Source organism: Corvus moneduloides, chromosome 3 (genome assembly GCF_009650955.1).
Source record: "Corvus moneduloides isolate bCorMon1 chromosome 3, bCorMon1.pri, whole genome shotgun sequence".
Lineage (NCBI taxonomy): Eukaryota > Metazoa > Chordata > Aves > Passeriformes > Corvidae > Corvus > Corvus moneduloides.
This window is the reverse complement of record NC_045478.1, coordinates 42350634-42375517: the sequence shown is the minus strand read 5'-3', so window position 1 is coordinate 42375517 and position 24884 is coordinate 42350634. Positions and strand designations below refer to the sequence as shown.

Sequence of the window (24884 nt, the reverse complement as noted above, 5' to 3'; positions counted from 1 at the left end):
CATGACTTAAGATGTACAGCTTAATGTGTTAAATGTGTTCAGATTGCTTATACTTCCCATTGTAAAACAGGGAATAATATGCTATTAACAGCAAGTGTTTACAACAATCTTTAGATGCACATATTCTAATTAAAGTGAACATCCAACATGTTGGGCAAGGATGAGTCACACTTCACAACAGCTCTACAGGGAAGAGATACGAGTTGTGTATTCTTCTAAAGCAATGGCCAAAAAAATTAAATTACTTTCTTTTGTGTGAAATGTATTTTCTGCTGCTTATTGAATGTCTAAAGGATTAATGAAGTATGAAGCCTGGGATACATACTGCATAGGACAAGGGTAGCAGCTGTAATGGAGGGCTAGAGGGAGCTATTTGAAAACCCAACTTTTTTGTTGCTAAGCACAAAACCTACTCTACATGCATTTTTATCACTCAGGAGCAAGGTAGCAGCATTATGCCACCCTAGTTACCATGCTTTCCATTCAGCCACAGCACCCTCTTGGAAAAGAAACAACTTTACTTTTATATTCATTACATATAACCCTTAGGTATTTTAAAACCAAAATTGCAACTTGAATTATAATAAAACCAGAATTACAACTTGACCTATCTATGGACAGATCATGATTTCGTGTTTGAACACAATACATACTTTCCCAGATACAAAGCATCTTCTCTCACCCCAGCACGGTTTGAAAATAAACACACTCACAGAGATGCCTTTTGTCAAAGAGTGCCAAACCTTATGAACATCACAGGTTTTGATGAACCCTGACAGCAAATGGGTTTTCCAATCCACCTGGCACCACCAACACCATGGTACCATCACATCACTAGCAGGCAGTGACAGACCTAAGAGTTGGAAGAGGCTGCTGGGAACCTCTGGCAGCGCCAGTGCTGCTGCTGCTCCTGCCCCCCTGCCAGGAGGGAATGCTCTGCTGCTCCAATGGTTGAGGTGAAGAAAACAGATCTGCAGTGTGACAGCAGCGCCCTCTCAAAGGGAGTAGTCACTTGTTGTCCCATAAAAGAATGAAGGTGTTTTGAACACAGTATTTATTATAAAGGTGTCTAGCTAGATCAACAGCTTCTGATCTTTACTGTTTTCAACAGCTCCAGAAAGTGCAATGTGCACTGACCTGCTCTCTAGCAAGGTGCCTTGCTGTCTCTAGCTATATTTAATTCACACAACTTTCATTGTGATATTTCCCTAGGAGTATCTACAGTAATTTAGTTTGGGTGATACAGCATACATGCAAAAAGCAAATAATGCTATCAGAACAATAGCTTATGTTCTCATTTTGTCCTGCTTTCACCTTTTCCATGCAGCTACGGTGTTCTCAGCATATGATGAACAAAGATAGCAGAAGCTGGTCTTAATGTAGAAAATTGCATGCCAATGATATATGAAGTATGCTAAGACAGATGGGATAATCTCATTTTTAAATGTGGCTGTAGAAACAACCAAGAATGAAGTAATTATTCATATAAAAACTAATTTCAGTAGGCTTCAGAGTCAGATCAAAACCACTGAACAAACCTCTGTGATTTTCTGACCCATCACCATTTCTGTTTCCTACAAATCCTAAAATACTTGCATAACGAGGCTCCACTTGTTACTAGAAAACTGCAAGGAAAGACATTCCCTACTCCAATTGTCCTTCTTTCTCCTGCCTCTGTAGCTGATGAGAGCTGTGGTGAATCTGTAGTAAATAACCATTGGAAAATGTTGACAAGTTAATTGGGCTCATAACTGCGAAGGCAATGAGACATTTCTGCAACTGTTTAGATCAGCTTTGTCAGACGTAAGTCAGTCACAAAGGCGACACATTTAATTCTACAAAGAACACATGGAGAATAAATCACTTTCAGGCTTGAATTACAGTGCAGGAAGGATAATTACCAGAGCAGAACATGTACTTAGAAACAAAACTCTTTTGTAGAGCACAAACACCTGGAACAGGATTACACTGAAAATTAATGTTGAGTATCCAAAAAAAAAGTGGAATAGGATATTGAATAAAACCATTATACTATTTTTAACTATGCGAATTCTCAGTGGGGATGGAGAAGGGCAGCTTTGAACAGACTTCCAAAACTTACTGCAGTGATGCTAATGGTTCAGTAGGCATCCATTTTTTCCTCAAAGTCAGTGCACAGTTGCGGAGCTGCTTGTATCTTATTTGCTCCACAGTCCCCATATGCCTGGTAGGTGGATTTCATGCATGTGCAGTCTGGAAGGCTTGCTTCAGTTAGAAATGTATGTAAATCAGAGCCACTTATAATGGTTAAAAGTCTATAAAAAGCCTAAGATGAGCTTTGAGATCTGGGTCAACAGAATTGAACTTTTTACATAACTGCCCTGTACCAAATTTTGCCGGTTTTGTGTTCAGCTAACTCCAAACTGGCAATTTATTCTTCTTGCTACATATATTATATTTAAAACCTGTACCTGGTTTAAAACCTAGCAATAGTATATACTGTGCTAATTAAAAGGTGTATATGACATTTAAAGTCTATCTAGGTAAAATAAACTCAGTCAGGTGATGTGATGAATTACTGCGTTTTTCAAAATTTTATCTGTTACAAAAGCTTGGTGTCCTTGTTCAGCGTGCTACTACATGTTCCCATTAACTGAAGGCACTTTGGAACAAAGGACATACATTTGAAAATAAGTAACACCTTCACTTTGGAGTCACCTAATCTGGATGAGTTTGTTGGAATGCAAAAGATAATGCAAAAGATAATGCAAAGATAAAACCATCTAAGTCATTTCTCATTACAACAAATGGCTAAAAAGAGGTAGGAATTACAATATTATTCAGTCCCAAACATGGTAAAGTCTTTTGTCCCAGTTGTCAAGAATTGTATTACTGCCCTCGAGCATCAAAGAATTTTAAAAGAAGTATGGGGTTCCTAGGGTTTATTTAGTTTACAATTACTGAACTTTTGCTGCAGATTTGTAATATTTTCTCCATAATCATAAGGCTTAGAAGCTTCCATTTAAAAAAGGATGGAAATAAAACTTTTCATCCAATAACAGGTCTGAAAGATTTAAAACTTCCTGAGTAAAAAAACCCCCATAATATAGTTTTTGTCTTTGAGAAAAAAAGTATCTGGGTTAATGTAAAATTTATGATATCTTAATCAAATTGAGGATTGATTTGGAGGAATGGTTTTCAGTGCATAGTTAGGCATTTTCTTCAGCACTTGTTTCTTATTATTTTCTGAGAAGAGGAAAATGGACAGCAGCTTATATGTTTTGCCTATAGATGGAATAATCCAGATATCCAGAAATCACACTGCTGATCCAGAATACTGTGTATTATTGTTGATAATTACAATTTTTCTACTCAAGAAGAGATTGCTTTTTAGAGATGCATGAAATATTCCCATAAACCATCTGTATACCACTTTGGATTGCCACTAAATAAATGTATTATATAAATCTGCAAATCTGTTGTTTGTTAGGGAAAGCCCTCAGTAGGTTACTACAGGAGTTTTTGTTTAAAATAACTGACCTTTATTTATTCTGAATTATTCCAGAGGAAATTGTGGTTTTCAATGGTTTACGGTTCTTCTTTTGTTCTTAGTTTATATAATCGTAGACATGACTACTGTGATGCTTTAATGTGATCTAAAATAAAGTGATGCAATGCTTCCTTAATTCCTATTTCTTTGAAATACAGATGAGCTTAGGGGAAAAATAAGGAACCCACTATTGATCAAGTAATTTCCAGTGAGAAACAATCCTGCATAATCCTTAGAAAATTACCACAGTGAGTTACTACCTTAATGTTTCAAGACTGAGCTCTACTTCTAGACTGACTGTTTCTGGTAAACTGCCACCAGTTTATTGCCTCTTCTTTAACCAGTGTTTATGGTATGGAAAACCAGCTGTATTCCCCATGAAGATACTTACAAACTGTGGTCCATTAATAAAACAATTTAATCTCTGTAATACCTATGCAGGGAAATGCACACAGTGTTAGCAACTGTTGAAGAAGGACAGGAAATATCTCTAGAACTACAATTGTCAGGAAAACGACAAGCCTACTCAAATTATCAACTATTCCAATAGAGATGTTCACAGTAGCTCTAGCATGAGTCCTGCCCTGTTCATTCTGTTGAGGAAAAACACCCTGGGGGCTGTCAAAGTCTTTGTTTTTGCACCCTGCAGACTGTTCTGAGACCTGCTCTATCTTTTAAGTACACTGATGTTATCATGTCAAGCTGTGACTGAAACATTTTCTATTAAGGCTGGAGCTAACACTATGATACAATAGATCTTTTCCATTTCTAGCTTCTGCATGTGTCCCTGTAGGCTGGAACTTCGCAACGAGGGCACTAAAATGGCAAACGGGCTTTGAGGAATGTGTAGCTACAGTGCACTGCAAGTCCTGCAAACCAGTCCTTCTTTTAATGTATAATTGTGGAACTCATTGCCATGAGATGTTATGGAGGTCAAAAGCAGAAGTAGATTTAAAACAAAGTAGAAGAACATCCCAAAAATCAGGCTGAAGTAAAAGTTCATGTGTAGTTAATAAACACAGCAGTTGGGATGTAACTCCTAGGAAGAACAAGTGGTTTAGGAAGGTCACAAGTCACTCACTGCTGGAAAGCGGATGTAATCATTTAGTACATGTTTCTTACTTCTTGCTCCTGTAAACATCGACTGATGTTTATTGGTCAAGGTGTCAAACACCCATTCACCAGCATTTCAGCACTTGCAAGGACCAGCAGTGTGGTACAGAGCCATCCAAACAGGCCAAGAAGAAATGGGCATCAGGGCAGCATGAAAGCAAGCACAAGTCTGTATTGCCCATTGATTTTTCCTTCCATCTATCAGGCATTTCTCAGTGCACCACAGGAAAGCATCTGAGAATGCATATATCTGGAAGCACAGTGTTTTCAACCTGTCCAGAATTGTTACAAGCCTAATATTTCAATGGTCTTCTCTGCGAGGAGACTGTAACTCAGATTGAAGCAGAAATAACTGGTTGCATAGATACAGCTACTGAGCTGTGTCAGTCACCACAGAAATGGCAGAAGCTGTTGCTGTCCTTTCTTTCCGAGTTCACTTGCCTGTGGAGCTCAGTTGTGGAATGGCCTTTGTGGGCACTCCTAATCTACTTCTGCACAAAGTCAGCTGGCGTCGTTTAACCTATTGCTTAATGTATTTTGAGCTAATCTTGGCTGACCTTTAGCTGAAGAAAATAAGAAACACTTGTATGAGCCTTTCTGCCAGCTCTGCTCTGATGGCAGTGCCCTCCAGCAGAACAACAGTCATGTCTAAAACATCCACAGATGCTTTCACAAAAGTTATGTTAAATAACTCCACAGCTCAGTAAGAGCTCAATGCCTGCACAGGCAAGGTGTAGTGGAGAAGAATGTGGATTTTTTTCCTTTTAATCCCTAAATTCGAAATGTAGCTATGACACACATAGAAAGTAGGATGCTTAGACTGGAATTCAGGACTGGGTTTTTTATTTTTCAGTGCTGCACAAGAAATAAAGACAGCAGGCTGTGTTACAGTCTTGTGACCAAATTGGCAGAGCTAGAAATCACAGATGTCATCTTTGTACTGAAAGATCATCTCACCAGGACTTCTGTTGAAAAACTATTCCAGAACCCGATTCTTCTGATTATTAGAAACATTCTCTATTTCAACCCTAAATTTATTCATAGCTCTTCTCCCTCTTTGGTGATTGCCATCTCACTGCCCGTGTATTTACGGACATCAATCATAAAATTAGAAAGGACTTCATGTAGAGCAATCAGGAGAAGTATGCTTCAGTAAACATGATCTGAAATTGAAAAAAGGGTGGCCTTATCAAGTTTTTTTTTGGTTAAAACACAACTTTCCTGTAATCACCTCCTCCCTGCATGAAAAAAAAAAAAATCAGATCTGGTGTCAGCTGGTCTATTTGAAGACAAAAATGGAAAGACTACGCTCATCACTAGTAAAAAGTTCATTCTACAAACTTGTTTAGTTTTAGTAACACAGAGTTGCTTTAAAAGGACACAGGGCTTTCACATTAACAATCCTTTCCTCCCTATTAATCAGCATTCATAAGAATAGAACAGTGTGAAAATATTAATTTTTAAATAGGTATTTTACGTATTCTTTGAATATTTTACAACACCCCCTAAAAAACCCCAAAAGCTAGCACCTTCTTTAATTTGCTACAAAATGGGATTTAAAATATCTTGATTTTTAAAATACAAAACTAAAACAGCAAAGAACCTTATAAAAGAATAGTCTGCTCTCTGTGCTATTGCCTCTACAGGTGTCCTACATTATTATTTCATTTGAATACTGAATAGACAAGAACTAATGTGCCAAGAAAAATGTAATAGGAAAAATGTCTGATTTTTAGAAAAGCCATTACTCCTTTAAGGAAAATAGATTTAAAAAAAATTTCTTTCCTGAGCCTGTATCTGTTTGTTTGAACTCTAATGCAAAGCCTTCAAGTCAAAGAGTGCATCATATGAGGGGTATCCCCACACATACACACACAAACAGCTCAATGTCATGCAGTCTCTGATAAAAACCTCCTAATTGCTCACTTTTGGCATTTATGCATCTAAAAATTAGAAAACAGATTTAAAAAAGGAACCAAAACCTATGAAGATTTCAATGATGCTTAAGGAGCACCCTGTCCTCATCCTCTTTCCACACTCAGCATGGAGATCCCAGCCCCCAAAGAAGCAGCTGGCTTTTTCAATCTCAAGTCTCAGGTACTGATCAAAGGCAACTCTACAATTGTTGTCTCTGTTGTCTTCCTAGCTAGGATCTAGAGTGCTTTCAATCTCATCTAACTTATAACAAAGATATGTTTGAGCTTATTTAAATAAGAATTCCACTTCAAGTAGAGCTGTTCCTTTGGAAGACCTACAGCACTGGGACCAATAGACATATTCAAGCATTATACAAAAAATGGTAAAAGTAATTGTTCATGGGACTCAAAATGAAATTGGTCTTAATATCTGGAATAGGACATGAAAATTTAGGGAAGATACATACAAGATAACTGAAATTAATAAAGGGATTAAAGGGAAAGGCTGTCTTAAGAGACCAGACTAAAAATTTTCAACTGGGAAAATGCAGTGTGTGAGACTTGTCCCAACGCTTTATGAAATCATGAAGGTGGCTGAAAGGATGAATATAGAGCCATTTTTCATCAAATTGCAGTTTGGCTCACTCAGTAGAATTAAATTAAAAACAGATAAAAAGAACACATTACTTTACAGTTGGCTAGTGTATTTGTGGACTTGCTGCCAAAAGAGGTTGGGGAAGCAGATCCAAACCAATAGGTTCAGACAGGAATTTGGGTAAGTTCATGTACAACAAATCCAAAAAAGGACAGTGACAAGGACTAGTCAAGGATTTACCTTTGTAAGAGCCACAGAAGCTAGGGGAATACAAAGAAAGCAGTTTCAAGAAGGTAGCCAAGCTTATATGGCACTCTGTAAACAGTTTTTCCTACTGCTACTGTTTTCTATTTGCTTTTTCTGTTTAGAAAAACAGAATTTTTGTATTAGCAAAACCTCAAAGACCCCCAAGGGAGGGAGAAGGCTATAGGTAGTGAAAAAAGGACAAAAAATGGACAACAACAAACAACAAATGATACAAAGGGGAATAGTTTACAGGACTGAAAACACAGAGCTAGGGGAACTGGAGGAGGGCATGAAGCAGAGACACTCTGACATCACCCGTCACTTCTTGAAGGTTAACCAAGGAACAGGTGGATGCTGCCCAGTGATGCTCTGCTTGGGAGATGGTGGGAGGATGATGAAATTGAATGGACACAGGTTCCACTGTCATCAGGATTCCCCCATCCAGCTTCCTTCTTCTGGTGACATGAACAACCAACAGGGCCTGGGAACTGTTCATGAGGAGATCCTGCAACTTGAAAGGGTCTTAGTTAGGGAGTGTATAAATAAAAAGTTCAGAGGGAAAAGCACAGCTGGAACTTCAATGAGCACTTCTGGAGGAGAGATGGCATTTCACGTACACTCAAAGTACCTGATGTGTGCTAGGATCTCTTGCCACCATCTGAGAAAAAAAAGATCCACAGTCCAACTCAGGGGGGCATCTTCCCCATTCATGTAGGTTCTTAGGACATCTTTTTCCCCTCTGAGGGGTGTGAATTGTAAAGGCCTCCACAGGTGAAAGTCACTCTTGAGTTACTAGTGCTGTTCCAAAAATGGTATGACATATTTAGAACAAAGGGAACTTACAGAGAATTTGAAAACTTAGCTAATTCCAGGTACAATCAAAATAGAGTAGTAACTATTTTAAAGAGAGAACTAAAAATTATGTGCAACATATCAGTAAAATTCTAATATTTTCATTAAACTAACTGAATAGAAAATTTTGTTTTAAAGTACTATTTCATTCATTCTTTGCTGAAGTTACTTACCAGTTCAGAGAAGAGGATTCCAACACAGGTATTTCCCAATGGTAAGTGGTATACTTAAAGTAATGCTCTCTTTCAATGATAAATGAGTTTTTCACCATTATTTGTATTTAACTGGAGGATCTGTGAAGCATTTTTCATTGCTTAGCAGTTCAGAAACTTCTTTTATTATAGAGGTAACTTCATAAAATTAAGTTCTTGGGGCATTGCTTTCAGTTCTGAATAAAAAGAAATGAAAATGTTGCTAATAAATATCATCTATGTTGTCCATCTTCACTTCAAGCATCTTCTAAAAGTTAAATTTGCTGATGAATGAATGGCAACAATTCTAACATGATGCACAGCATTAGATTACCAAATTTGTGGTATCACAAAAGAAAGGTGCTTGTGACAGAAGTCCTATTTTTTTACTCTTTTCTTAGAGTGTAGTTGAACAAAACATTGGACACATTCAGACACTACACTGTAGATAGTTTCCTGCACTAAGACATTGGAAAGTCATTCCAGCCAGTTTCACTAGACTGTAACATAAGGATCCCCAAGGATTTGCTGAAAACAAAGACTGCTAATTTTAATTCCTATGTTATCAGCAAAAATAACTGTTTTGAAACAGAGATACCAACACGTATCATAGAGATCCTACTGAAAATTGTATCAAGTAACTGAAGTGGATATAAATCTAGGCTGAACATGACACAATAGCAAATTTCCAAAAATAGTCACAGATGGGACTGGAATGGGGGAAAGAGTACACTTCTTTTATTACACCCTATGCATGGAAGCATGGGAAACACTGAACTGGGAAGAGGGGAGGGCAGAGAGTGGGGAAAGAAGTCTATAGTTTCTCTCTAGGAAATCTAGGAAAATATTTTTTGCCCCAGTTCCTGGATTACAGAACAAAATGAAACAAATGTCATATTAAAAAGAGTTTATCAGTTTCAGTAATACTGGACATAGCCTCCCTGCCAAGATCAGAATTACCAGGAAGTGTCCAGCACATTAACTACAAGGAGAGGTTGGCTGGTTCTATTATGGGAGTGTCCAAATGAAGAGAAGTGTTGTAAGACTCATTCCTTTCTTAAAACTGGGACATGGGATGAAGATACATGTCCTCAGAATTGAGCTTTAAGAACAAAATATCACATTGGAGACTATTCCGTGCCATGTCCTCCACTTCCACAAGCTGCCAAAATTATTATAATTGCTGAAGGATTTAAGTTACAGCCCAGACACTACAGAGTCTTGTAGACTGGAAATTGAACACTGAATTTTCCCAAAACTTTTTTTTTCATGCTGATGTGGATGGTGCACAGATGCAATAGAGCTTTGGTTTATCTTGCTTCAAAGGCAAACAGTAGCAACTGAAGCAGCAAATGGCCTTTGAGAGGCAGGTGAATTTGTGAGGTTTGTTGACCATCTTTTCATCTCTGCTATAAGAAATAAAAGAGGAATTACTTCAATAGAAGTCAGAGGGCCAAAAGAGGACAACAGACACTGAATGAGTGCCAATACCTGAAACTGTATACTAAACTATCTCATATTTGCTTGGCAAAGAGAAAAAATTTGCTGACATGCTTTCTCTTTCTCTCTTCCTCTCAGAAGGAAAACAGGATAGAAAACAAAGTAATGAAGCTGTAATGAAATGATTAGTTGATATTTGTTCCACTGCAAACACAGCTCCAGAGCATTTCATTTTTCTAGAGAAAAGGTGTGAAATGCTACATTTCAAACTCAGCTCAAATTCACCAGCCTTCTGCACCAATTCTCAGGTCAATGTCATAAATTTCCATTTCAAAATAGCAGCCTGTTTTTCCACTGTAATCCTTACCCAGTCTTTCTTCCCTCACTCCAGTTACTGTGGTAAGCAGAACAAAATACCTGTGTAACTTCAAGCACATGAATAATACACCAAGGTCAGACCTTGGTACTGTCCCTTCGTTGTTACACTATACCGTGTTTTTTCATGTCTTCAAATTCATTCTATTACAAAGAAAAAAGCAGGCAAAAAGGATGATAAGGGTTTTTTTTATGTTGCATATAGCAGAAACTACATTTTGAAGTCTCTTTTCTCCAGGGCACAGAGTTCAGAGGCAGCCTTGAAACTCAAGACTCTATTGGGATTGTATACAACTCACTTCTTAATAAAGTAAATGCAAATATAAATTCTCTTAACATCTGACTTTTGTTCTGTTCATCTGCATGTTTCTTGCTACTCTTAGAAAAAACCCCAAACCTAACTGCATTATTTTATCATCCATGTTCAATGCTTTGAAAAAGCAGACTTCATTTTGGGGAATCTTCCCTGTTACCCCTGCCCCAACATTACTTTTTGGACTGTTCTGTAAGAAAAAAAAAAATCTGTGAGGCTGAACGGGAGTAAATACTCAAGAGCAGTAATGTCCTGATTTCCCATCACACAATACTAATGGTTTCACAAAATGGTCTGGTCATTTGCTCCAAGTTTTTACATACAATATCAAAAAGCATAATCAGAAAGAGTCTAAATAATGCCAAAATGCTCGTGTAGGTTTCTTTCAATTGAGGACTGTTTCAAGAATTCTGACAGTTGTGCATGAAGTGAATTAACATAAACATGATGTTACTTTCATTGTAATAATAGTAACAATTTAATGTAATCAGTGCAGTGATGGAGTAATGAGTAATTGCTTTAGGAAAATGACCAAGGAGTCTGGAAAAGGCTAACAAACACTGTAGTCAATGAAGATTGCCTGCCTTAAGTATACATCAGGAATTAATGAGATCTGTCTCCACTATTAGAATAGTAGACAGAGATACTCCACCTCCAGGGCCTTTTTGCACTGAGGCATTAGTTAGATCAATTTTACCTCACCAGACAGCTCTGTTTGGAGCAGTAAAGCACAACAGTCATCAGCAAGTTGTTGTCTAACCCCCTCCCTGGTAAATGAAACAGAAAAGGCCAGTGCTTCATTCAGCACTGCTGTTCCATGCCACATCACAGGGAGATGCACAGACATTACTGCTACTGCAAGAGAGGGGGGAGTTATGGGGGAAAAACTTAAAAAAAAAAAAAAAGGAAAAAGAAAAGCATAGTTCACGGCTGCTAATTAAGTTCAATCTTCTTGTGGAACCTACTTCTGGGGTGAGGTAATTCAGAGGATCCTCATTTGTACAACAGAATTTTCTCCTAACTCCTTCCCATGCAAGACCTGTTTATTCCTGCTTCTTTGGGTCTGAATGACTAAGCTTTTCCACAGTCTTTTTTCAATAAAACCCTTTTGCTTCCGCCCAAGGAACAGTTAGAATAACTAGCCCTTTGTATTTTAAGTTATTCATTAAAGTTAAATGGCTTTATCTTCAAGCTTGTCCTAGGGCAACTATTATAAGGTTAACCTTTTTATAGCAGTGAATCCAGATACGTTTCTCAATTTTCTCTGAATTTGGCCAGACACAAATATGTATGACTATGACTTGCTATGGTTTACAGTTGTAGCCTCAATACCTATTTTGATTTCCCAAAGCAGCACTGAACATTAAGGGGAAAAAGGTCACAAGCCATGAAAGGCAGTTTCAGAAAGACATGAGAGAATCTCATCATTTCTTTTCTTTTCTTTTTTGTAAGATAGAGATCCTCAATACACTGTCCAGCTATCAACTAGATTACTGTACTTAATTTGGTGGTAACAAAAAACCACCAAAACCACACAGACCAAACCCCAGACCCAGTAAGTTCCCTACAGAGCAATCTTGCTTAGCAGAGTCTTTACCCCAGCCACATATTTCCAACAGATCACCATGCCCAAATCTCTCTCAAATCTGGAGTGCTCATTGGCAACCTCACCTAAAAAGCAGATTCTTTTCTTCTTTAGTTTCGCTTTTCCAATTAAGCTCTTCAGAAAGCTCCTATCCAAAACAAAGAAGATGTGAAGCTCCTATGTAAAACCAAAGGACATTTACACAAATCCACTGAGTACAATTAGGCAAATTAAGACTTAAGCAATTTCTTGTATCCATTGCTAAATGTAGTTCTTTGCTTTGGCAGTAAGAACCAAACATTGTTAGATTTAATTACTCAAACCACTACAGGATCATTTTAAAACATGTTGTTGTCTCTTCCACAAGATGGAGTGCAGTGATAATATCTGAGGATTTTCAAATTGAATCAATATATCATGTCTCCCCTATGCTAAAAAAACCCTTTAAATACGTTATCCAACCACAGCAAGACAAATCAGAAGCCCCTTGTGGGGATGGTTAGTTGTGCCTATTTCAGATGGGAGGAGTTCAGAGTGCATCCCAAAAAACAAAGTCCACAGGTTCTTTTAGGTCTTTTCTTTTGCATTCAAAATGAGCAGCAGAACTTAACAGTGATGAGAACTGAACTTAACTCTGACAGGAAATTGCAACCAAAAAATAGTGCTCACACCCACTAGTAAAAGAAAACTTAAAAATAAAGAAATAATTTTACCCAGTCAAGAAGTTTTTAAAGCAGACAGAAAGAATTTATTTTTCTCTGTATCCGCCTTGCAGTTCCCAGCCACAGCCTAGTGGGTGCAGGCCTGTCGAACTCAATCAAGATTGAGTTGAACTTCTCAAAAATCAAAGCAGTGTCAGTGCTTTGATTGGATATAGCTGCTAGCATTCTGTTGGCATGCCATCAGCTGTCGGCTTAAGAGGTCCATTTGGGAGAACGAGAGGCTTCCTTATTCTCTTCTTTAATGGTCTGAGTTCACTTTGTGCAGTTGTGATCTGATGTAGAGAGAGACTTGTTAGCTGGCAATCAGGTAAATGCACTTTGAATAGGAGTAGGGATCATGAAAGACCCTTCCTTCAGACACCAAGCTTTGTAAGGGAAAGTAGGTTTTTTTCAGTTTACATTCTTTTATAGCCATTTAATATGATATAGTGAGTCTTGGCAATACTACATACTTATATATTAAAACAATTACTTAAAACTACATTAGCTACCCTGAACCATGTAGATTTTGGCCTGAAATTATGATCTATAGCCTTGCACTTCTCAGCATCAGTAGTCACCCTATCCCAGTTAGGAAGCGATATAGCTGCCAATGCCATACACTATGCAACCTTAGCATTGCAACTATATCCGGTTTGGAAGATCCTCCTTATAAAGTTAGCTGTATAGGCAGTGAGGCGACATAAAGGTTTGTCTTAGTCCTTAAAAATCACCTGGCGGAACGCTATATAATAAAGTAACTCTTAGAGATATATTAATTTTCCCTTTATGTACAGTACACAAGGACTGCAGTACCAAGAGCATACCATATTTATGTCTCTGCCTAGCAGGAGGCTTGGCGCTCCTTTGCATTTGTTAGTCCTGCTCTTCAGCATCTTTTACCTGGATTTTTAAGCAGACGCCTCCAACTCTACAGAAACAGCCTGCTCGGCGCTGGGTGGTGAGAAATGGCACAGGGGGGCCGTCGCGGATCTGCTGAGCCCAGCCTGCGCCGCCCGCGGGAGCGGGGCACGGGGGTGGCGCGGCCGCTCCGCCAGGAAGAGCCCACGGCCACCGGGGGCGGCGGGAGCCGCTCGGCCGGAGCGTGCGCGCGCCCCCGGGAGGCGGAGCCGCGGCGCGGGCGGGGCTCTGCGGTGGCGGCGGCGGGCGGGACGGGTGGCGCGCGGAGTGCTGCCGGCGGGCGGACAGGCGGGGACGGACGGAGGGAAGGAAGGAGGGAGGCAGGCGCTGGCTCGCCTGCCGGCTCCTCGGTCCGCCGGTTCCGCGGCTCTGGCCGGGAAGCGGAGCCGCCGCCAAAGCAAATGGGGAGGCGGCGCTGAGCGGGCTGCCCTCTGCGGGAGTCGGCAGCCGAGGGCAGCGGCGCGGCGGGCGAGCAATGCCCCTCACTTCTTTGCTTGCGCTGCCCTTCCTCCTCCTCCTCCCGCTCCCGGCTCTGAAGCTTTTGTTTTCCCCGGCCGCTGCGATGGCAGGAAACTTCCCGGAGGGATGGGCTCAGGCCGGGCTTGTGCTGCGCCGGGCTCCGCAGGGCTCCGGCCACGCCGTGAGGTGAGGCGAGCCGAGCGGCGGGGTCGCGCTGCGGGCGCGGCAGTTCCGCGGGACCGGCTCCGCTCTGCCCGGCCGAGCGGGTGGCGGGAGCGGGGAGAGAGTCGCGCTGGGGACCGCGGGGAGCGCCCACGGCTGTGCCGCTTTCCCCGGCCGCGGTCCCACCACCAGGAAGGCGTTCCAGCCCCGGGGATCCGTCCCCGTGAGCCAGGACTTCTCGGGGGTCGGCGCCCCGAGGAGTCTGCGTGGGCAGTGGCAGCCGGGCTCCCCTTCTCCCGGAGGGGCTGCCGGAGCCGTCGGCGAGCAGCGGGGGCAGAGCGGGGGCGGGAGCGCTGTTGGAGCCGGGTGGGCGCGCTCGGCCGCGTCCCGGGGCCCGCGGAGCCGCCTGTGGGGGGCTTCCTCCTCCTGCGGCGGGGCCGGGAGCGGGGGCGGCGGGCGGGGGCCGAGCTTCCGGCCGGGGTTCCATCCCGAGAGGTGGCCTGGCTCCCACCGCCTCCCCAGGACGGGCGCTCCGGGACGCTGCTCAGAGGCACGGGGGAGCTGTCTGCTTGCTGTCACCTGCTCATCAGGCTGCTGCTTGTGCTCAACTCTTGAGCCTGCTGGTGTCGGTATGGTGTGTGCGTGTCGCTCCTGGAAAAAAGAAATAGAAACGTCTCGCTTAGTTTTGATTGTTTTTCATCTACTTAAAAGAGTGTGTAATTTTTATTTGGTTGTTCCACATAGTTTTCGTCACTTGCTTTGTAAAAGTCAAGTAATACAACACAGCTTAATATATTTTTAAAAGTGTATATATAACAAAGCATACGATAAAGTTTTTCTTGTAAATCAACAAAAACACTTTTCTAAGAAAACAGTTCATTTACTGATGAGCTGTACTTGAAAGATATAGGTAACATAGGAATTTTCAGTGGTCAGAGCTAGGCACGGCTGGAAAGTTAGATCTGTGCCCAAGAGGGTTGTTAAACAAAATTGTTTGTCCTTACTGAAATGGGTAATGAATGTTTAAGCAGTGGGAAATGGGTTTTGCATAATGCATTTTTTGTGGGATATATTGCACATTCTAACATTAGAGCAAAGGTGTCAGAGGCATCAGATTATGAAAAGGGCACTTTTAAATAGACCATTTCTAGATAACTGAAAACGTAAAGAAATGTCAGGGAGATTTGTTTCAAGACTGGTAACAAAGAATAGCTGCATATTGTCAGTTGTCAAATGTGGTTTTTTGTTGGTTTTGCAGTTATCTATTGTGAAAATGTATTTGCCAACATTGCTGTAGCTCCAGCATAACAAAATAGACTCACTAGTAATTATGTTCTTAGTCTACAGAAGTAAATTTGGTAATGACTAGTAATTAAAAGAAGAATAATTTTTAAATAACTTTGCTTTGAAGTATTTACTGCCAGTTCATCAGCACTCAAAAGTACAGTCTCTTAGCTGTTCTACATTATTTTTTTATTAGAGATTAGCCTTACTGTAAGAATGTGTTCTAAATGTATAAAACTTTTTTTTTTTAAGTGAGAAAATAAGTGAGACTCTGAAAATTAGTAGTTCATATGCAACATCTGCCTACTCAGAGGAAACAGGAACAAGGCAAGATGAACTCTACGAGTTTCTAATTTTGTTCTTGTGTGCTACAATGCGTAGGTGACTTTTGTCAGGTGCTGCTGATCAGGCATTGCTTGTGTGCTTCATCATTGCATTTGCCACTTTTAAAATATTTCTCTAGGAATAACAGCAGATAAAGCTTAGAGAGGCTGTGATCACTTCCCTGTGGTTAGTTAAATGCACCCAAGACCATTTTCTGGTTCTGAAGCCGAGTGCTGTGGGTTAGCCCTTGTCAATGCTGCTTAACTCTCTTGCCTTCCAGAACAGGAAATTTTCATGGGAGACCTGTAGCTGGCCTGTGTTAGAAGGATGCTGTGCTGGTGTGTGGCAGCTCAGCAGTCTGTGTGACAGTGAATTCCATTTCCAGGGGATGATTCCTGGCATTGCTTGGCTTACTAGTGTGGACACAGTTTATCCGTAATGTAGTCTATCTGCAGGTAGCCTCCCTTAACTCTGTACTCAATCATAGTGTTCTAATTTTCCTGCATTGAGGATCTCTGGCACTATTAAATGCTGCTTTTCATAGTCAGCTGCTTAGAAGTACCACGGCTGCTTTCTTCCTTTTTTCTCTGCTTGTGCATGTATGTGAAGAGGGAGTAGGTGAAGGCTTGATGGTTCTCCCACTTGCCCATAGGGGAGAGGTGAAGAGGATCAGGAAAAGGCTTATGTGACTTGTTCTGGTTGCCTGGGAATGTGCTCCCAGGGCAATGCATGTCCATAAGCAGTCCTCATGGCTAGATGTGACAGTCCATGGCCTGCAGTCACATGGAATTTCCATAATTATTTTGTTACAGGTAGCAAGTTGGGTTTGGGGTTTTTTTTTAATGCTCTAAAGGATGTCAGACTTAGTTGTTAAAAATGAAGGAAGTGAGGCAAGAGGAAGTGTAACTATTATCTAAGGAATCCTACTTGTAGTATCCAGAAGTAGAGCTTCAGGTTGAAAATTGTCGGGTTGTGCTGCTTCTCATAGACATATAAAATACTTTAATAGAATGGTGTACTTTTTATCTCTGTAATTTGCTGGCAACCTTTTTTTTCTAACCTACCTAGTAGCACAGTTTGAACTTGAGTAGGAAAATTGTTTAACTATCTCATTTCCAGCTGAGGATAATACTTAGATACTTAGGTAAACCTGAAGTATGTGGTGGGACTTAATGTGACTTCAGAGCATAGGGTTAATGCTCTAAAGTACTTTCCTAAACAGGCAACTTGGCTCAGTGAAATTCCTGTTGATTTCATTTGAATGAAACCTCATAAAATATAATACTTAATATTGAGCTATTGCTATGTGTAGTTTAGGAGAAAGGTGAGCTGTCCTTTTTTTATTTTCCTCTGCCTGTGAAAAAGGAGTGGTTCGGTAAGGTGTATTTACACTTAAATGCATGTTGGAGGTATCTGAGGAGTCCCACTGGTTTAAATGGCACTTTGAGAAATCTCTTGCATAACTGTAACCTAATTTACGTCGATCTAGATGTTTATTATACACAAGCTGTGTTTAAAAGAATATTATCAAGACCACATAAGCACAGAAGTGTTTGGAAATTTAAAGCTTTTAAGTAGTGATGATGTAGCCTTTGGGAACTGTGCTTTATACTATCTAGGACCCAATTTTTTTCAGAACGCTTTGCATCTCAAATCAGGCAACGAAAATTAGTGACTGGTTATGACTTCTGCATCTCTTCCTGGATTTTCTCCTACTTGGAGTTACTAAAACAAGGCTTGAACTGTGTTGATTAGATATGACATGGTGTCATACAATAATTGTGGAGAAAGCAAGGTTTTGAACACTTGTTCATGTTGATGAGCAATGCACCTTCTGAAAGAATCCAGAGATGGATTCTCTGTGGATAGGTAGTATTTAGTCACGTAGTTAAAGCCAATGTCACAGGGTTTAATTGAAGTCACAGGGTTTAACTGCTACTTCTCAAGTCTTCAGAGCTTGACTTTCAAACCTTAGATTTTTAACATAGTTTGTGGGTGTGTAATTTTCCCAGTGCTTTTTTTTTTTACTCCTAAAAGAAATAGAAGCAAAAGGTTTATTTTTTCCCAGGGTATCTTTGATCATTCTGATGTCATTAGTAGAATGAGAACCTGTAAATGCCAACTCAGGCTGTAACTGTCTAAAATGTAGCGGTAGGTCATAATCCATAGGTGGATTGACAATGAAGGGAGATATAACAGATGTATAAAATATGCTGAAATAACCCACATTGCCTCCTAATTTTTATGTAATATAATATAACTGACTTGAAGAGGATGGTGAAGCTTTGAAGCACAGTTTCTGTTCTGTTGGCCACAATGAGATGCTCTTTGGTGATTTCACTGTTGTTTTCCCTGCAGTATTCTACTTACCTGTTTCTTTCTGGGCTGTCTTGTTGCCCAGCTGCTTTCTACATTTTTCTGCCACATACTTTTCTTTTTTGATTTATTACATAATTTGTAGTTGCTAGTCACTTCATTTATCCTAATCTAGTGTGCAGCCCTATAGTTGCATGGGTCAGGTCAGCTGGCCAAGGAGATCAGGCCTAGAAAGCAAAAGGGAAACTGGCTTTCAGATCCAGTGCTTGGGTTTTACAGGCTGTAGTGAGGAAGTAATTGCTGTTATAACCTGAGTGAACTGAGGCTGGGGCACAGAACAACAGAATAATTGAGATTGGGAGAGACCTCAGGAGGTCACACAGGCCACCACTCTGCTCAGTGCTGAGTCTGGTTGAAAGTTAGATGAGACTGCTCAGCGTCATGTGCACTTGAGTTTTGAATATCACGAAGGATGGAGATTCCAAAGCCTCTTTGAGTAACCTGTTCCAGTGTTTGACCACTGTCACTTTGAAGTTTTTTTCATAAAGCCTAATTGAAGTTACCATACTGTATCTTTGTGTTCATTGTCCTTGTCCTTTGCTGTGAACCTCCAAGAAGAATGAGGTTCTTGAGCTCTTAAAAGCAACAGATATTTTTCTGATGCTTAATAATACACTTTCTGCTAGGAATATGGCTAACTTTTGCTAAGCACATAAAAAACAGTTCTGTTCCAGCCATGGTTACACACTTTATTCAATAACAGGCTGATCAAATCAGTTGAATTACTTTTTTGTTTATGGGGGCAAAATAAAAGTCTTCTGCTAGCCTTGCTTTTTGAAACAGATTAGATGTTTGAAATTTCTCCTTTCTCACACATGATCATGCATTATATTTTAAATCAGATGACTGCCTCATTGTGTGTAGTGAATAGATGCTGGTGGTTTAGGAGATAAATATAAGTCTTCAAGCTTGGCTTCTGAAAGCCAGCTATGTCATCCTGTGATTTTTTTTTTTTTTTTTCCACCTTATTAGGTGTGTGGACCCCCCACATGGCAAATTTAAACCCACTGACTACCGGCTACTTTTGAGGGCTCTGTTAGAAATGATCTGCAGAGTACTACACTGACAGTGAGGTAGTCTCAACTAGCCTTTCAGGCACAGTCAGTGGAGAGAAAAATAAGCGTGTTCAGAAGGTAGTTTATTCTACCTATGGCTGTGTTATTTGCTCAGTGTCTCTCTGCTTTGTATCGTTAGTCTCAATGGGTCTTTTAGCCATTCTATCCAGCTTTCAGGACAGCTACATTTAGGCAAGGTTAATCCTTAGTGAGCACTTTTCCAGTCCTTTATTTTCTTGTCATTGCTCCATATATGATCACGTGTCTTAATTGCAGCCTATTCTGAATGCTTAATAATTAATTTCAATGCGTGTTTCTTTTGTGGTGATGTTCATCTCTGTATCTCAGTTCTTCAGGAAAATTAAATGATCTTCATTACCCTGCTGTATTGTGCAAGTTATCTCCCCTTTTAAAAAGGCAAAAAAGTGATGGGGCGGGGGCAGAAAAAAGCGATAAGAAAAATTTCACAAACAAGAGGTGTTCAGTTTTGGTTGCTTTGGGCACAAGAGGAAAACTGTGCAGCAAAGCAGAAGAAAAAGCTTGTGTTTTTAATGCAGATTGTAAAATAACCCTGTCTTTCTAAAGCTGTCTTAGAACTTCAAAACCTGATACTTAGAAGTGGTTATTGCTACAAGTTTTCCACATCAGTAGTGTAATTCATAAAATTATCCTTTTCAAAGGATTGTACAAGGTTCATTGTGTGTAATGATAGAAAGAGACTGATATCTTGTGAAGAATAGAGATGACTTTCTTTTTGCCAAAGACTTTAAATGTAATTTGAAAACACATTATATATGTTGATTAAGTTCTTATTTTCAGTAGATAGTATTCCAACAAGCCTTTTATTACTTGATCATTTTGATTTTGACTCTTCTGTCAGTTGTCACTTCTGAATTTTTTCTAGACCGTTTTCTTGAGTCTTACAAGAGACTTGTGGATGTGTTTAAAAGCATTGAACATATAATGCACATGATATTTTGATATTACTGTGTGTGTGTATGCTTTTGCATATGTAAACTCCGAAGTGCAGATAATGATTATAAATTGTATTCATATCCAAATTTCCAGTGCTTTGTCCTATTGCCAAAATGGCTTTAAGAACCAAAGTAAATCTCCAAACAAAAATCCAAACTTCCCACGTCTAGCCAAAGACGCGTTATGAAACGCTGAAGAAATGTGTGTGCTGTATCTGTGCTTCCATTCTCTCAACAGTGCACACATGACCACTAGTACCTCAGACCTTCGTATGCTTGCATTGAGTACTCTGGAAAAATTATGTGGCCTGGAAAGGAACTACCTCGTTATTTTTGAAGCAGAATCAACTGACTTGCAGTGAGGCCTCCCACCACATGCTTTATTTCTGGTTTGAAGGGTTCATGAGTTGGTAGAGCTGAGAAAAGCTAATTCCATCCTTTACATGACTGAATTCATTCAGCATGTCTGCTCAAGCTCCAAGTGTGTCACTTATGATAAGGAGGTGACATTTAAAAGAAATTTGGCAGTATTTAATAATGACTCATAAAGGCATGTTGAGAGTATTTCTAACAGGGAGAAGTTGTATTATGCACTACTGATACTGGGACATCTGCATCTGCCGTTAGAAATTTCCATTGTGTTTATTACGGGGATGGGGTTGAGTGCATTTGCTGACTGAAGTTAGGAGTGTTTTCCCTCCCCATTCCCTTCATTTTGATAAGAAGGCAATTTCCAACTGCATTCATCTTTTCTGGAAATACCAAATCAAAGCATGAAATGCCAGGTAATAGCACTTACGCTGTTAAACTCCTAGATCCAAATGAACCTGGATTAAATGTGTGTTTTCAAAGCCACCACAAATGATAGACTTGAAAAAGCATCTTCATGGTACACTGACAATACAGTGATATACTTCAGGCTATTATCAGCAAGGCCAAAAATGTAATAGCCCTGGAATATTCCCTCTGTTTTTTTCACTGTTTGCAAAGTCTGTCTCTGTTCTTGGATATGCAGCTATTTGAATAAATAATCAGATGCTTTGTTTCTTGATGCTGGTATAAATGAGTGTGAATTAGGCATTGGGTCAGAGACTGACCAGTCGCTTTGGTGATCTTCCAAGATTCCACACTTCTGAAAAGATGGGAAAGATGGGTTATGTTGATTCTGTTATGATGTTTCATGGGATCCTGGCAAGCTCCAGAGCACACTTAGGATCCCAGCATCTTAACTCCAGGAAGAGGGGCCCTGGTGAATCACTTCTTGGGGGGGGGCTGGTGTCAGCTGTTGACAAGACAGTTTCTGTAGTTTGCTGAAACTACAGAATTGTGGAATGTACCTATTAAGCATAATGTAACTCTTACATAGAAGCATGAGTCAGATTTTCAGGCAGACATATGCAGACCATTGCAGATAGCTAGAGGTGTTCATATACAGTACTGTTACGAAACAAGAGAAATAAAATAGATACATGAAATTATTTAGGTGAATTCACTTTCCAGAAATGCATGTTCTGTCTGACTGCTGAGTAAGCTTATGTGGTTACCTCAAAGCTGTGTTGAAATTAGGTGAGATCAGTCTCAGCCCTAGTAGGAGGAAAATGAGAAGGGGGGTGGTGTGTCTAAAACCAGATGCTGGTAAGGAAACATACTTCCCTAAAGTCTGAGGTTGGGATTTCATGTTGATAAGCACTTACCAAAGTTGCCAGACATTGCAAAAGGCCTACCCAGTTCACTGCTCAGCCTGCTCAAATCTCTCTGCAGTTGCTGTCAGCAGGTCAGGCAGTGTGGACTTGTGTGCCACCACTGTGCAGCAGAGTCACGCAAAGTTATGCCGAACTGAAATAGTTCATTGCATGCCAGAGTTATTTTTTCTGTAGACTAAAGACTGGCTTGCTGTTGATGAGTCTTTGAGATACAGGCAGTGGTGGTTTTATTCTACTTAAGCAGATATGTAGAATATCCTTTGCAAGGTTGAAGTTGCTGAATTCATGCAAAACGGTGTATGCTTAAGATGCATTCTGTGATTTTAAGTTGTATTCATTCATCCTGGTCATAAAAGGTCTGATGTTATCCAGTTTCATTGGGAAATTGCTAGTCACCCTCCAGTTCTTCACCTGGATTTCATGAATATTTGAACCTGTGATTTTTACACTCTTAATGTTTAAACGTTACTGTTGTGGACTGGATTTTTAGTTTAGTTTGTATAGATGATCTTTATAGTTTTAGATGTAAAAAGTTGAACATTTTTTAAGACAAATGGCTCTACTTTGTAATATGATCAACTTTTATCAGGGTTTTTTTGGCTGTCATTAATGGCATTGCATCCTAGGTCTTGCAAATTACTTCTCTTAGAAAAATCTTCAGAGAATTGATTGACCATGTGCAGTTCTGAAGGCCTCTTCAGCTGGCCATGGTGGAACAAAGATGAAGTGTTTTTATTTCTGAAACTCTTGGTGGAAGATATTCTCAGTATGGGAACCAGTTTTTCAAAGTAGAGCAGTGAGAATTTGCGTGTGTTTTAAGGACATTATTGCCTTTCCAGATTCATTTATATGCTCAGTAATCACGATGACTGTATGCCATTTAAAATATAAATGGTTTTGAGCCTATTTCCGGTGTACGGGAGGATATGGTTTGAGAATTTAGCTTTCTGCAGCCAGATGGATTATAGTGTTGCTAAGGAAACCGACTATAAATGAAGTGGCAACTGGGTGTCCCTAGAATATCATACTGCTTGAAGCTGGTATTTTAAACTCATTTGGGTGGGTAGCTAGATGATGTGATGAGGAGTTAATTTCCTGTGTTTTATGGTTCGTTAATTTTCATTGCTTTATTAGTATTTATAAAAGGTACCGTAACTTCCCACTCAAACTACCTGGCATATGGGTCACTGAACAAAAATATGCTATGGAAATTAGAAAATGGGCAGAAGCTGTACAGTGAAACAGGTTCTAAAATAATCATTGAAACTACTGACCAGTGGATAGATAACAATGTATAAAGACCTGGCAGCAGTATGGTCTGACTGAGAAACTGAGATGAGGAAGTAATCTGAGTTGCCTTGTAGTACTTGGGAAAGAATAGAGCTTCTACAGACCTGGTGAAGTTACAGGTTTTGAACTTCATATATAAACATCTGTATTATAGCTTTTTGATATACATACATGAAGCTGCTCGGAGCAAGGGCATTGTGATTTTGATACTTGCTCTGCCCAAGAAGATACTTGGCTCTTTTTTCCTGGTGCTTTTGCTGAAAGTGTATCAAGTTTCCGGACCAGGGTTATTGACTGATAGAGCAGAGGTGGTTTTTTTTCTTACCAGTGAGAAGGGCAAGCATACCTGAGCCATTCTAGCTAAGCATGCAGCTAATAGGGATAGAGACTTAAGTAAGCTGAGCCTGCAGGACAGACAGCAACCTCTCCTGTTGGCAAGGTGGACTGGGAGGACAGGTAATGGTTCAGTGTGTGGAGCTTCAGAAACTTGCCTTAGCTAATTCTGTAACAAGAAGGAGCTCTGGAGAGCACTTGGTAAGACTGAAAATGGTAAGAACTTGCCAAGCAAATGTAGTTTGTGAGCTAAATATAAAGTGGAAGGCTAAGGAAGGTTTTCAAGTATGTACAGGTTGTTGGTAGAATTTCCATTCTATGTGTTGTGAATTGAAATTAAACTGTGTTCAGTAAAACACATTCTGGAAAATGTGTCATTGTTCCAGCAGTGTTAAACCTTCCCAACATGGAGCGTTTGAACTGTTATTTAGAGTACGTTTGAGAGAACTGTTTCTGGTCTTTTCAGGCAGGTAGGCAACAGAGGTCTCTGTGGAGATGGCCTTAAGTGCACCATAACTTTTCCCTCCATGATTGTCAAATGACTGGATTTATTGTATTTATATGGGTACTGTCAGTTTGCATATGGATCAGGATCTGCCACAGTCTTTTTATTGGAACAGTAACTAGGCACAGACTAGAACTTCATAGCATGTAAAACTTGACTTGTCCTCTTTAATTGCTCCTTTGCTGAGGGGCTTTGGAACTGAGCATGTTCAATTGTCCTGCTGGCTGTTTGCTGCTGGTGTCTTGAATTTCTCCTATAAGTCGCTCATTGTGTGGTGGAAGAAGCAGTAGGACCCATGAGAAAGCTGTCAATAAAGAGCTTTTTTCTTTTTTTCTCCTGAGTTGGAAATAGAGCAGAAGCATCACTTCTGATTTTTACATGTATTGGGTTTTGATGTGTTGTGCTGAATAATGTTAATTTCAGCAGTATTATTAAGGTTTATAAAGAGATTTAGACAGAACATAGAGGCAAGGGTTTAATTTTCTGATCTCGTGGTGGATATCATTGTACTTGTTTTCCTATAAATCATGCCCATAACTTTGAGTTGTTTCTAACTTTTGTGGGTTTTGGTCTTTTAAAAAGTTGATATGAGTCTCTTAGTCTGAATTTTTCAGCTGTTACTGAGTAGCCGTAATTGAATTA

At 39.9% G+C, this 24884-nt stretch overlaps 1 protein-coding gene and 1 long non-coding RNA gene across 7 annotated transcripts in view; one reads left to right on the top strand and one right to left on the bottom strand.

Moving 5' to 3' along the window:
• Positions 1 to 500: 500 nt before the first annotated feature.
• LOC116442279 lies at positions 501 to 13037 on the bottom strand. Of its 4 annotated transcripts, none has more exons than XR_004239472.1 (6): positions 12869 to 13037; positions 12242 to 12303; positions 10250 to 10401; positions 8425 to 8639; positions 8028 to 8197; positions 501 to 7910 (listed from the first exon to the last, which is right to left on the bottom strand). It is a non-coding gene; the product is annotated as an uncharacterized LOC116442279 (long non-coding RNA). The 4 variants fall into 4 exon arrangements; XR_004239474.1 differs by having other exon boundaries at positions 501 to 7904; XR_004239473.1 differs by having other exon boundaries at positions 501 to 8197; positions 12168 to 12303.
• Positions 13038 to 14047: 1010 nt separating this feature from the next.
• GPR63 (G protein-coupled receptor 63) overlaps positions 14048 to 24884 on the top strand; it is a 29571-nt gene continuing 18734 nt past the window's right edge. For 2 of the 3 annotated variants that reach the window (XM_032105101.1, XM_032105104.1), the window contains exon 1: positions 14048 to 14422. The gene's annotated coding sequence lies outside the window, so the exon portion shown is untranslated. Of the gene's footprint in view, positions 14423 to 14882; positions 15111 to 24884 lie in introns of those variants that run through there. The other variant, XM_032105103.1, reaches the window with a different exon arrangement.